Source organism: Heterodontus francisci, chromosome 4 (assembly GCF_036365525.1).
Source record: "Heterodontus francisci isolate sHetFra1 chromosome 4, sHetFra1.hap1, whole genome shotgun sequence".
Classification (NCBI taxonomy): Eukaryota; Metazoa; Chordata; class Chondrichthyes; order Heterodontiformes; family Heterodontidae; genus Heterodontus; species Heterodontus francisci.
This window is the reverse complement of record NC_090374.1, coordinates 173239770-173254478: the sequence shown is the minus strand read 5'-3', so window position 1 is coordinate 173254478 and position 14709 is coordinate 173239770. Positions and strand designations below refer to the sequence as shown.

The 14709-nt window shown below is 43.9% G+C and overlaps 1 protein-coding gene across 7 annotated transcripts in view; it reads right to left on the bottom strand.

Moving 5' to 3' along the window:
• The window catches only part of pip5k1ba (phosphatidylinositol-4-phosphate 5-kinase, type I, beta a), a 163958-nt gene extending 150989 nt beyond the window's left edge, over nt 1–12969 (bottom strand). For 2 of the 7 annotated variants that reach the window (XM_068030557.1, XM_068030554.1), the window contains exon 1: nt 11977–12855. The gene's annotated coding sequence lies outside the window, so the exon portion shown is untranslated. Of the gene's footprint in view, nt 1–4448; nt 4721–11976; nt 12857–12908 lie in introns of those variants that run through there. The other 5 variants (XM_068030551.1, XM_068030558.1, XM_068030550.1 and 2 more) reach the window with 5 other exon arrangements.
• Nucleotides 12970–14709: the final 1740 nt, after the last annotated feature.

Here is a 14709-nt window from a genome sequence, read left to right as displayed (position 1 = left end):
ATTTCTTCTCTCAGAGGGTCGTGAATGTCTGGAATTCTCTACCCGAGAGAGTTGTGGTGGCTAGATCACTGAAATTATTTAAAAAGGAGGTAGATAGATTTTTGAAATATCAGGGTGTTGAGGGCTACGAGGAGCTGGCACGAAAGAGGAGTTGAGGTCTGGGGCAGATCAGCCATGATCTTATTGAATGGAGGGGCAGGCTTGAGGGGCCAAATGGTCTACTCCTGCTCCTATTTCTTATGTTCTTATTAGAGTCAATTGTGGTTTTCAAAAGAGAATAGGATAAAGGGAGGCATAATGGTACTGTCACTGGACTAGTAACCCAGAGACCCAGACTATGGGAACATGGGTTCAAATCCTGCCACAACAGAATTTGAATTCAACTAATAAATCGGGAATTAAAAGCTAGTCTAATGATGGCCATTAAAACCATTGGCAATTGTTGTAAAAAACCATTTGGTTTCCTTTAGAGAAGGAAATCTGCTGCCCTTACCTGTGGTTGACTCTTACATGCCCTCTGAAATGGCCTAGCAAGCCACTCAGTTGTATCTAGCTGCTACGAAGTCAATAAATAAGAATGAAACTGGACGGACCACCCGGCATCGACCTCGGCACCGGAAACGACAATGGCAAACCCAGCCCTGTTGACTAACATCTGGGGGCTTGTGCCAAAGGTGGGAGAGTTGTCCCACAGACTAGTCAAGCAACAGCCTGACATAGTCATAGTCACGAATCATACCAGACAATGTCCCAGACACTGCTATCACCATCCCCGGGTATATCCTGTCCCACCGGCAGGACAGACCCAGCAGAGGTGGCGGCACAATGGTATACAGTCGGGAGGGAATTACTCAGAGTTCTCAACATCGACTCTGGACCCCGTGAAGTCTCATGGCATCAGGTCAAACATGGACAAGGAAACCCCCTGCTGATTACCACCTATCGCCCTCTCCCAGCTGATAAGTCAGTACTCCTCCATGTTGAACACCACTTGGAGGAAGCACTGAGGGTGGCGAGGGCACAGAATGTACTCTGGGTGGGGGATTTCAATGTGCATCACCAAGAGTGGCTCGGTAGCACCACTACTGACTGAGCTGGACGAGTCCTAAAGGACACAGCTGCTAGACTGGGTATGCGGCAGGTGGTGAGGGAACCAACAAGAGGGAAAAACATACTTGACCTCGTCCTCACCAATCTGCCTGCCGCAGATGCTTCTGTCCATGACAGTATTGGTAGGAGTGACCACCGCACAGTCCTTGTGAAGATGAAGTCCCACCTTCACATCGAGGATACCCTCCATCGTGTTGTGTGGCACTACCATCGTGCTAAATGGGATAGATTTCGAACAGATCTAGCAATGCAAAACTGGGCATCCATCAGGCGCTGTGGGCCATCAGCAGCAGCAGAATTGTACTCAACCACAATCTGTAACCTCATGACCCGGCATATCTCCCACTCTACCATTACCATCAAGCCAGGAGACCAACCCTGGTTCAATGAAGAGGGCATGCCAGGAGCAGCACCAGGAATACCTCAAAATGAGGTGTCAACCTGGTGAAGCTACAACACAGGACTATCTGCGTGCCAAACTGCGTAAGAAGCAAGCGATAGAGCTAAGCGATCCCATAACCAACGGATCAGATCTAAGCTCTGCAGTCTTGCCACATCCAACCATGAAGGGTGGTGGACAATTAAACAACTAATTGGAGGTGGCGGCTCCACAATATCCCCATCCTCAACGATGGGGGAGCCCAGCACATCAGTGCGAAAGATAAGGCTGAAGCATTTGCAACAATCCTCAGCCAGAAGTGCCAAGTTGATGATCCATCTCGGCCACCTCCTGAAGTCCCCGGCATCACAGATGCCAGACTTCAGCCAATTAGATTCACTCTGCGTGATATCACGAAATGACTAAAGGCACTGGATACTGCAAAGGCTATGGGCCCTGACAATATTCCGGCAATAGTACTGAAGACCTGTGCTCCAGAACTTGCCGCGCCCCTAGCCAAACTGTTCCAGTACAGCCACAACATTGGCATCTACCCGGCAATGTGGAAAATGGCCCAGGTATGTCCTGTACACAAAAAGCAGGACAAGTCCAACCCGGCCAATTACTGCCCCATCAGCCTACTCTCAATCATCAGTAAAGTGATGGAAGGTGTCGTCAACAGTGCCATCAAACGGCACTTGCTTAGCAATGACCTGCTCAGGGCCACTCAGCTCCTGACCTCATTACAGCCTTGGTTCAAACATGGACAAAAGAGATGAGGTGAGAGTGACTGCCCTTGACATCAAGGCAGCATTTGACCAAGTATGGCATCAAGGAGCACTAGCAAAATTGAACTAAATGGGAATCAGAGGGAAAACTCTCTGCTGGTTGGAGTCATACCTAGCACAAAGGAAGATGGTTGTGGTATATTTATTTATTTTATTTAGAGATACAGCACTGAAACAGGCTCTTCGGCCCACCAAGTCTGTGCCGACCAAGAACCACCCATTTATACTAACACTACAGTAATCCCATATTCCCTACCACCTACCTACACTAGGGGCAATTTACAATGGCCAATTTACCTATCACCTGCAATTCTTTGGCGGTGGGAGGAAACCGGAGCACCCGGCGAAAACTCACGCGGTCACAGGGAAAACTTGCAAACTCCGCACAGGCAGTACCCAGAATTGAACCCAGGTCCCTGGAGCTGTGAGGCTGCGGTGCTAACCACTGCGCCACTGTGCCGCCTGTGCCACTGTGGTTGTAGGAGGTCAATCATCTGAGCTCCAGGACATCACTGCAGGAGTTAGTCAGGGTAGTGTCCTAGACCCAACCAGCTGCTTCATCAATGACCTTCCTTCAATCATAAGGTCAGAAGTGGGGGTGTTCGCTGACGATTGTACAATGTGTTCAGCATCATTCGTGACTCCTCAGATACTGAAGCAGTCCGTGTAGAAATGCAGCAAGACCTGGACAATATCCAGGCTTGGGCTGATAAGTGGCAAGTAACATTCGCGTCACACAAGAGCCAGGCAATGACCATCTCCAACAAGAGAGAATCTAACCATCTCCCCTTGACATTCAATGGCATTACAAACGCCGAATCCCCCACTATCAAAATCCTAGGGGCTACCATTGACCAGAAACTGAACTGGAGTAGCCATATAAATACCGTGGCTACAAGAGCAGGTCAGTGGTTAGGAATCCTGCAGCGAGTAACTCACCTCTTGTCTCCCCAAAGCCTGTCCACCATCTACAAGGACAAGTCAGGAGTGTGATGGAATACTCTCCACTTGCCAGGATAGATGCAGCTCCAAAAACACTCAAGAAGCTTGACGCCATCCAGGACAAAGCAGCCCGCTTGACTGGCACCCCATCTACAAACATTCACTCCCTCCACCACTGATGCACAGTGGCAGCAGTGTGTACCATCTACAAGATGCACTGTAGCTACACACCAAAGCTCCTTAGACAGCACCTTCCAAACCCGTGATCTCTACCAACTAGAAGGACAAGGGCAGCAAATGCATGGGAACACCACCACCGGCAAGTTCCCCTCCAAGTCACACACCATCCTGACTTGGAACTGTATCGCCGTTCCTTCACTGTCACTGGGTCAAAATCCTGGAACTCCCTTCCTAACAGCACTGTGGGTATACCTACCTCACATGGACTGCAGCGGTTCAGTGGAAGACAGCTCACTACCACCTTCTCAAGGGCAATTAGGGATGGGCAATAAATGCTGGCCTGGCCAGCGATGCCCACATCCAATGAATGAATGAAAAAAAAAGCACCTGAAGGGAAAAAATTTGCAGGGCTACGGGGAAAGGGCGGGGAGTGGGACTAGCTAAATTGCTTTTGCAGAGAGCCGGCAAGAGCTCAATGGGCCAATTGGCCCATTTTATGTTGTAAGCATTCTATGATTCATTCAATAATTCTATGAAAACATTAGATTTAGGAGAGCAAGAAAATTCAGGAATGCTTTCTATGTATATTAAAAATGGTGTGATTTAAATGAAGAACAGACTATTGCATTCTTGAAATGTTGTGAAAACACAACAGCTACTGTGAAGGGAAAATTACAACAGTTGATTACTAACAAATAAAAAGTGAAACATGATTCAAAAGAAATATTTCTTTGCTAAACTTAACCCAAAAGCAAACTGCAAGATACATGGTTTGAAAAAAAAGTTATTTTAACCATTCTTTTTCCCCAAAAAATAAAAGTTCTCCATCTCCATTTAGCTCTCCCAGGAGATCACAGAGCTTTTATTTGGGGTGGAGAGTGTATATATTGTGATGCACCCGAGTACCACAATAGCGTGGGACAGGCTGGATGCACCAGAGGGTCTTTACCTATTTGTCGTTGTTTGTTAGCCTAATAGCCATTTGTAATAGGTTTCAACGACAGATTGAAATACTCCCCACAATCCAATTTCCCTCACTACTTAGTTACCTGAATCAATGCAAATCTTTCCCACAATGTAGCCAGGGTTCAGTAGGTCGTGGGTTTAAGCCTCACTCCAGAGTTTTGAAGCCAAAGTCTACGCTGACACTCCCAGTGTAGTAGAATAGGTGCTGCACTGTCGGAGGTACCGTCTTTCTGATGAAACGTTAAACCAAAACCCCCATTTGCCCTCTCAGGTGGATGTAAACGATCCCATGGCCACTATTTTGTTGAGGAGGGAAGTTCCCTCCAGTATCCTGGCCAATATTTATCCCTCAACCAACATCACTGAAACAAATTATTGCATTGCTGCTTTTGGGAACTGGCTGTGCACAAAATGGCTGCCGTGTTTCCTGCATTGCAACAGTGACTACACTTCAAAATTACTTCCTTGGCTGTAGAGCGATTCACAATGTCCTGAGATTGCGAAAGGCACCATATAAATACAAATCTTCCACCAAATTCTCCCTCTCTTCACTGTCACTGAGCCCCAACCCCCAATCATTTCACTATCTGCATTACATGCTAAGTTTAAGGAGTTGCAATTGGCATCTAGTTGGAAGCAGAAATTAATCATGTGGTCATGTACATAATGAGCAATACATTCCCCAGTTACAGCCCCTAATTATACAGCCTTTTAATATTCATTAATATGCAGTCCAAAGTACAGCCTATGGAGAGGCAAGTCGACCTATTGTATAAAAACCTTTTTATGGGTGTGATGGCCATTTGAGTGTATTTTTGTCCTTCAATACATCTCATTTCCCTAATTTATTCATGTGCAAGAATTAATTTCCTTCTCAAACTCATTTCACAGGAGCAGAGTCAAATGATGTTCTGCAGAACTCCTTCAGGATAAATTGGGTCATCTAAACACCAAAAAAAGAGGGGTGTGTTGCTGTTACCAATAGGGCCACATACAAACTCGGATATTTTCATTTGAATTGTTCCACATGAGCAAGAGTTGCCTCCGTCATGTCAGCCTTTCCTATCGAATCTCATCTGTCCGCATTTGTCAACTCCCATGAAAGCAAGGAGCTCAGACCATTTAAGGCAGTAACTGATGCCACTAAACTAGGCACATGCAGCAGATCAGGTTCATTAATTATCTCAAGAGTGTGGATATACGTTAATAAAGACATGAAGAGATGAACTCATCTTACCCCTAACTCTTTTGAGCAGAGTTAATACTTTGGATCAGAAGATTCGAAAGTTCCACATGGACCGTTGGATGCCTCCACATCAGATCAGACTTCAGCTGCTCGAGTGAACAATGCACTGGGTGTACTCTCCCCAACCGACTGCATATGTTTCACATATTGGAGCTCTGCAGTAGATATGCAACAATGACATCTTGCATTTCTGTAGCACCTTTAACATGGTAAAACATCTGAAGGCACTTCACAGGAGTGTAATCAGACAAAATTTGGCACCGTGCAGCATCCTGAGGGTTAGTATAGTTCCGGATTATAACCAAATAGGGATTCCTTTCAGAAGTGCAGGCTTTCAGATCAGACATTAAACCGAAGCCTTGTCTGCCCTCTCAGGTGGAGGTTAAAGATCCCATGGCACAATGTTGAAGAGCAGGGGCTGGGGCCTTTATTTATTCCTCAACCAACATCAATAACAAATTATCTGTTCATTATGTCATTGCTGTTTGTGGGATCTTGCTGTGCACATATCCTACATTACAACAATGACTACACTTCAAAAATTGGTTGCAAAGCATCCAGAGATCACAGAAGGCACTACAGAAATGCAAGTTCTTTCATTCTTTCTCCTGCTATACATGTTGAATTTTGTATTCTTGTTTGGACTTTAAACCAAAACAAGTAGCATTGAAAAGGGTGGCTCGTTGTTATTGAGTTTTCAGGCCACCTCTTACAGAAGGAATTCTACTAAAGGTACAAACATTCTACATGGTATATGATGGCCTTTGCATTTGGGATCCCATGAATAAACTGCATGAGGCTGGAGACCACAAACTCCTCACCCCAGCAGTTTACAGTTAGCTGATGTAGTCCCCACCAATGAGAGAGAAACAGAACACTGCACATACTGTTGCCTGGCAACTTCAGAGAGTGCTGGGGCCCAACTCTTCAAATATTCTACAGCAACACCACAGAATAAAATACACATACTGTACTGCACAACAAAAGAAAGTCAGCAAGAACATTTGGGGATCTTCCACACCCCTTCTTCGTGTCCCTTCCTCCCAACATTTTGTCCGATAAGTCCCCCGTGAAGTTCCTTGGGAAATTTTATGACGTTAAAGGCTATATAAATGCAAACTGTTGTTCTTTGAGACGATCACATTTTTATAATGTATTTTCTTTCCTAACATCCCACACTATTTCCTGATCCAGCTGGGTGAACAGCATGCACCCCTCAACAACAAGCAGCTGGGAAGGGTGCACAAAAGCACCTTGCAAAGACTTCTGCTTTCAGTCTTGTCTTTACTTCCTTGTATCCAACAGCAGGACTGTACGATTTGCTCAATGCTGCTGCCCTCTTGCAGAATGACAACTACATGGTCAATATGCTTCATCCTCTCTGCGGGGCAACCTGTTGCATCAGTGAGACACATGCGCACGCACACAATGCAAATAAATGCAGCTGTGGATTTTCAGTAGCCAATTAACTGCATAGTTCAATTCTTGCAAATGTGATGCAAAGCCTCAGTAAAGAAAAGCTCATGTTAATATTGCTTGTATACAAAGTCCTGCAATTTCAAATGTCAGATGCTGATGATTTCCGATTTAAAACTTTTCGCAAGAATTAGGGGGAGAAAACATTAATCTTACTTTTGGTGTCAAGACATGAAGGATACAATCCTGCCATACTCCAAAGAGAGGGCAAGCTGATGTTTATGGGCTAGAGACTCCCATCTGTTTTGATCAACTGTCAGACAATTTGAAGTAATTCGTTAGCCGATATCTTAGATTTAACTTTCCACCACCCTATCACAAAAGAGAACTCCGAATAGTCAGTCCAAGAACTTCAGTGGGAGGTGATTTAAACAACAGGCAACCACTTGTGTTTCTATTAATTCAATTTAAAAGTAATTTAGTATAATAAATTGGAACTCAAGGAAAATACAGAACCAAACTATGTTAGCCTTTAATAGCACATCTGGGGCTATTAGTGGACAAGTAAGTTACTCCATGAAGGAAAAATAATACTTCTCCAGATATTATCTAAAAATGAAATTAGCAATGAGAAATGTGGGTTTTGGTACACACTCATCAAATGGTCACCCTTATTTCTTTTAATCATCGATCTGAATCCAGAAGAAAAATAGATATCAGCGCAAAATAAAATGTATAAAAGGTACAAACTTCCAGTTCAGTTTCTAATAAAATGCAGTATCTTCAAAATTAATCACGTTTGAAACAGGATTCCTCCCCTTGCTGCCGAAATGTCTCCACTCCCTCCCCCACAAGAGTTCAGCTACACCTGAAGTTATCAAAGTGCAATGCCAGTCCAGCTCCGAAGGAGTTAAAAGACCTTGTGACAATACTTGAAGCTATTAAAAATTTATTTAAATATACATTCAAATCTGACCATAACATGCATGCAACCTTAGTGACAAATTTCGACAATTATTCAGCTGGATCTATACAAACATTTGGGATTCAGTGTGATTACAACAACAGTTGCTGTATCTGGAGGTTATAAGTTCAGTTGGTAAGCAAAATTTAACAGACACCTTATGATTCAAGTTTAAATAACAAAATATGATATTAAAGAGAGGTCTATATATGGTTCAGCCACTATACAAGATGCATGGAAGAGTGACTTAAACAAATGTCATCAATTTTACTCAGATATGACAAAGGCTCTGACTTTAACTGGCTACAAGTTTACCTCGTGAAGGTGACAGAAGGCACATGATACATCTGGCAAAGCATGTGAGCATTAACATATATTTGCCACCAGCCCAAAATGTATGTTTTGTTGGATAATATTTATTGTAGAGTCATAGACTCGCACAGCACAGAAACAGGCCCTTCGGCCTACCGTGCCCATGCTGACCATAATGCCTATCTATACTAATCCCACCTGCCTGCATTAATTCCATATCCCTCTATGCCTTGCTCATTCAAGTACCTGTCCAGATGACTCTTAAATGTCGCTACTGTTCCTGCCTCCACCACCTCCTCAGGCAGCTCATTCCAGATACCCACTATTCTTTGTGTGAAAAATTTACCCCTTTGATCCCCTTTAAACCTCCTCCCTCTCACCTTAAATCTATGCCCTCTAGTTTTAGTCACCCCTACCATGGGAAACAGACTCTGGCTATCTACCCTATCTATGCCTCTCATAATTTTATATACCTCTATCATGTCCCCTCTCAGCCTCTTTTGCTCCAGGGAATAGAGACCCAGCCTATCCAATCTCTCTTTATAACTCAAGCCCTCTAAACCAGGCAACATCCTTGTGAATCTTTTCTGCACCCTCTCTAGCTTAATCACATCTTTCCTGTTGTGCGGCGACCAGAACTGCACACAGCACTCCAAATGCGGCCTAACCAACGTTATGTACAATTGTAACATGATGTCCCAACTCTTGTACTCAATGCCTCGGCCAATGAAGACAAGCATGCCATATGCCTTCTTCACCACCCTGTCTACCTGTGTTGCCACTTTCAGGGAACTACGTACTTGCACCCCAAGGTCTCTCTGCTCAACAAGACTCCGCAGGGCCCTGCCATTCACTGTACATGTCCTGCCCTGGTTTAACTTCCCAAAATGCATCACTTCACACTTGTCTGCATTAAATTCCATTTGTCACTCCCTTGCCCATTTTCCCAGTTGATCGATATCCTGTTGTAACCTTAGACAACCTTCTTCACTGTCCACTATACCACCAATTTTGGTGTCATCTGCAAACTTACTAATCATGCCCCTTACATTCACATCCAAGTCATTAATATATATGACAAACAACAGAGGGCCCAGCACCGATCCCTGCAGCACACCACTGGTCACCGGCCTCCAATCTGAAAAACATCACCTTAAAAGAGATCACCTTAAATAAGTTCTCTCCCCTCACTACTACCTGACCATTGTTTCATATTGCTGCTCCATAAGCCATCTGTGAGTGAGTGCATCACTCCTGGCAGCTTTGGTTCTGATAGTTTTTTCTATTCAGTAACCCTGCCAAGAGTTAGCAAAACTCACCCCTGACCTACATTGGCAACACCTTGATTTAAAAATTATCATCCTTGTTTTCTTTCTCCTCACCCCTCCCTTTCTCTAATCTCCTTCAGCCCCACAACCCTCCAGCACTCCTCTAATTCTGGACTCTTGAGCATCCCCCGATTTTAATTGCTCCACCAATGGCAGCTGTGCCTTCAGCCACCTAGACGCTAAGCTCTGGAATTCCCTCCCTAAACCTCTCTGACTTTCTCCTCCTTTAAGATGCACTTAACCAAGTTTTTGATCACCTGTCCTAATATTTCCTTACGTCGCTCGGTGTCAGATTTTGTCCGATAATGCTCCTGTATAGCGCCTTGAGACTTTTTTTACTATGTTAAAGGTGCTATATAAATACTTGTTGTTGTTGTTGAGGTGGAAATGAATTTGCCATCTTGGGAGTCTAGTTCCCAACCTGTGCATTACCTATCTGATGACTTTTCAAACAGAAAAGATATATCAAATCATTCTTGTTATTCAATACTTTTTAAAAACATAATTATGAAATAAAACCCACTACAGAATGTAAACTAATATAGCTCTTGGAGTATAAGGAACTGTTTGCACCATTTCATGAACTGAGAAATGTGGAGTAATTCTGTAGATAAATAGAAGCCAGCTGTTTTCAAACATGTAGCACTTGGGCTAAAAAAAACACCAATAAAAGCTGCACTTTTGAAAGTTATGGAAGATTGGCTAATTTATAAACAGCATTAAATTTGCACATCTCAGATGTCTGCCTCAGATGTGGCAAAATAATGCCTGTGCTAAATGCAAAATAAAACCTTGATAATAATGTATCTTTAATAGCTTTTTTGGCACAAATATCCAGCAAAGAGTGTTGGATGAGAATTTGTAAGTCACCTCTAGAATTGTTTCATAACATTTACACGCTCAAGTCCACTGATAAGATAAATGCTCCCACCTTGCCAAAATAAGAAAATGTCAAACAGGCAGATCTGAAGATCGCTTTTAAAAAAATTGACTCCCAATGAGAGAATTATACAGCAACAATTCATTTCAAGGTTACATTTAAAGAGAAACTAAAAGCTCAGAATTTTGGGTTAAACGTGCCCACTGGGATCATTATATAAACAAATATGCTTGACTTAAAACAGTTCTTAACTAGCTGCACGAAAGGCAGCAAGTAAACAATATACTTTAAAAGATTAACCTATTTAATCTATTCTTTCACAACAGCTAAGCATAACAAAAAGGAGGAAATTCTGATCTACAAACTTTGCTGCCATTTAGAAACAGGATGAGGGGGGACAAAACTCAAAGGCATCAAAAGTTGGGAGGAATGAAAAGACAAATGAAAAATAAATAGTTCTAGAATGAACCACATTCAGAAATATTTTTCTTGATTAGTCACATATATTTAAGCTCAGTTGTACTATAACAGGAACAGGTCTGACCAAATAGACACATTTTATTTATACATAATCACACACATTTAGACATTATATACAAAGGTACGCACACACACACACAGCAAATACAGACAGAGTCATTTCAGCTGTGTCCAGTATATTAAAACTTTGACAAGGCAGCTTTGTTTTGTTATGAAACAAAATAGCCAATGCAAAAAAAATGAAAAATCAATGCCAGTGGCCTTTTGTTTCTTCTTCTACAGGAACACACAAGCAACACTGGATGCCTTACCTCCCCTGCCTTATCCTTTGGGCCTGAAGACTACTCACCCTCTTAGCTGAATAACTCACCAACCAGTTAGCTCCAAAACAACTTCACATTAAACAACCTGACGTACCAACCCATGTACCACTGAGCACTGCCTCTTATTCAGATATCATTGCTTACAAGACCCTGTATCTGGTGTGAGCACAAAAACTAGACCTTTCCTATCAGAAGATTAGTTGTTTAAAAAGCTCATCTTTGCTCAGTGCACCTGTAAGGAATTACAGCCTTCATCATGATCTGACAGCACAAACAGCATATCACATATCTCCATACATTTGACAAAACAGTATAAATATACCCAGCATCTATCCTCTCATATTATATATGTATATTTCTCTCTATTCCTCCCACCCTTTCTTTCCCTCTATCTCTCTCCCCCAATATTCCTCTTTCTCTCACCCTCTTCCTCTTATTGTCTCACCCTCTCCCTTTCGCTCTTCCTCTCCTTCCCTCTCTCATCCTCTCACCTTCTCTCTCTCTCTCTCCCTTCCTCTCACCCCTCCCCTCTCTTACTTTCATGCCTTCTCCCCCTCTATTCTCTCATTTTCTCCCTCCTGTTTCTCTCTCCATTTCTTTCTCTGTTTTTCTCCTCTCTCACACACGGGAAAGATGGCCCTATCGGTACAATCAGCGTTTACCTGCAGTGCTGCCTCTGTGTTACAGGTGTGCTGTGGATGCAGGTGTCGCTGCTCCCGGACCGGGACTGCGCTCTCACTTGAGGCGGCTGCTGCAGCTCAGAACCGGTCTTCTGTCTTGCTGGCTCGCTTGCTTGGCTGAGGCTGGCGGAACGGATCCGCCAAGCGGGGGCGCGCCTTGCAGCCTCCGCGCTCCCGATCGGCGCGCTCCCGCTACCTCTCACGCGCGCGCACATCTATTGTTCGGTCCAATCACCGCCTCCTCGAGTGCACAGAAAGAGCCCAGAAATCCCGCAGCGCTGCTTCTCCCGCTACCACCTGACTAATACATTAAATCAAGACTTGAGCCCAAATCAGAATTGAGGGTATGGATACATTTTTGCTGCATGTACTGGACTGGAATCTCCACCAGCTGCGAAGGAAGGAGGTTTTGTTTATTTATTGATCTATTTGCACCTACTTATTCGGTTCCCTAAGGAATATGGGCTCATTGAGACAGTCTCTCCCGAGGATCCCTCCTGAGACTGCAGTAACAGCGTTCATTAATGCAAAGTTAATATCTGTCAGTTTCCTGATCCAGCAATGTAATTTCACTTGCACATCTTCTCCCTCCTCTGTGCAATAAATCCTGATTGTAACAAGTTAACCCACCAAAATATTCCTAACTGCATTTACACATAGTTTTGCCAGCATGATTTCCTTCCCTTCCATGAGTAGATGTGGACATGGGGAGAGAGACTGTCAAGATTTATAGTCAGTAAGCGTGACACAAATTTGCGAAGCCATGTAAGCATGTGCTGAACTGTTTCTTTTTTTTTTAAAGAAACCTGGCTTAAAATAGGTCACATTTTGAAACGAGGGTGAGCCACATTCCTTACTGAGAGATCTGTTTCACGTCTTCAGAATGCTTTTCCCTTTCAAGGTTGAAAACTCACTTTACATTGTTCCGCGCGTCCGGTGTTCCCCACAAAAGTAAGTTTCCATTTTCATTCAGTTGTCAGCAGGACGCACAAGGAGAGGGCTCTTAGCCACAATGAAGGAGTAAAAATTACACCCTCTACTGGCTACTTTCAGAGTGCCATAACCTCAGCTCACTTCAGCTGGAAAATCATCGAATTTTACAGAGCAGAAGGAAACCATTCAGCCCATCGTCCCTCTGCTGGCTCTTTGAAAGAGCTGTCCAATTAGTCCCACTCCTCTTTCCCCATAGCCCTACAAGTATTTCCCCCTCAAGTATATTCCCTACACCACAAAGCTTCAAAGGATCTGAGCAAAATAACTGCAGATGCTGGAAATCTGAAATAAAAACAGAAAATGCTTAAAATACTCAGCAGATCAGGCAGCATCTGTGGAGGGAGAAATAAAAGTTAATGTTCGGGGTCGATGACCTTTCATCAGAACATCCGAGTATTTCCAGCATTTTCTGTTTTTACTTCAGAAGTACTTCATTGGCTGTAAAGCACTTTGGGACATAATGAGATTGTGAAAGATGCCATATAAATACAAGTTCATTCTTTCTTACATATCTAATTCCCCCTTTGAAAGTTACTATTGAATCTGCTTCCACTGCCCTTTCAGGCAGTGCATTCCAGATCACAGCAACTCACTGCGTAAAAAAAATTTCCTCTTCTCCGTCTCTGGTTCTTTTGCCAATTACTTTACAACTGTGTCCTCTGATTACTGACCCTGCTGCCACTGGAAACAGTTTCTCCTTATTTACTCTATCAAAACAGACCAAAAAATGAAGAGGGGTTAAAGGGGGTGAACAATGTACTTTTAATAAGTTCGCTTTTCACAACTCAGATTTATGATAAGCTTAGAACAAAGAACAAAGAACAGTACAGCACAGGAACAGGCCATTCGGCCCTCCAAGCTTTCGCCGATCTGGATGCCTGTCTAAACTAAAACCTTCTGCACTTCTGGGGTCCGTATCCCTCTATTCCCATCCTATTCATGTATTTGTCAAGATGCCTCTTAAACTTCACTATCGTACCTGCTTCCACCACCTCCCCTGGCAGCAAGTTCCAGGCACTCACCTTCTTCTTCTTCTTCTTCTTCTTTGGCCTCCTTGTCTCGTGAGACAATGGGTAAGCGCCTGGAGGTGGTCAGTGGTTTGTGAAGCAGCGCCTGGAGTGGCTATAAAGGCCAATACTAGAGTGACAGACTCCTCCACAGGTGCTGCAGATAAAATTATTTGTCGGGGCTGTTACACAGTTGGCTCTCCCCTTGCACTTCTGTCTTTTTTCCTGCCAACTGCTAAGTCTCTTCGACTCGCCACACTTTAGCCCCGCCTTTATGGCTGCCCGCCAGCTCTGGCGATCGCTGGCAACTGACTCCCTCGACTTGTGATCAATGTCACAGGACTTCATGTCGCGTTTGCAGACGTCTTTAAAGCGGAGACATGGACGGCCGGTGGGTCTGATACCAGTGACGAGCTCACTGTACAATGTGTCCTTTGGGATCCTGCCATCTTCCATGTGGCTCACATGGCCAAGCCATCTCAGGCGCCGCTGGCTTAGTAGGGTGTATATGCTGGGGATGTTGGCCGCCTCGAGGACTTCTGTGTTGGAGATACGGTCCTGCCACCTGATGCCAAGGATTCTCCGGAGGCAGCGAAGATGGAATGAATTGAGATGTCGCTCTTGGCTGACATACGTTGTCCAGGCCTCGCTGCTGTAGAGCAAGGTACTGAGGACACAGGCTTGATACACTCAGACTTTTGTGTTCTGTGTCAGT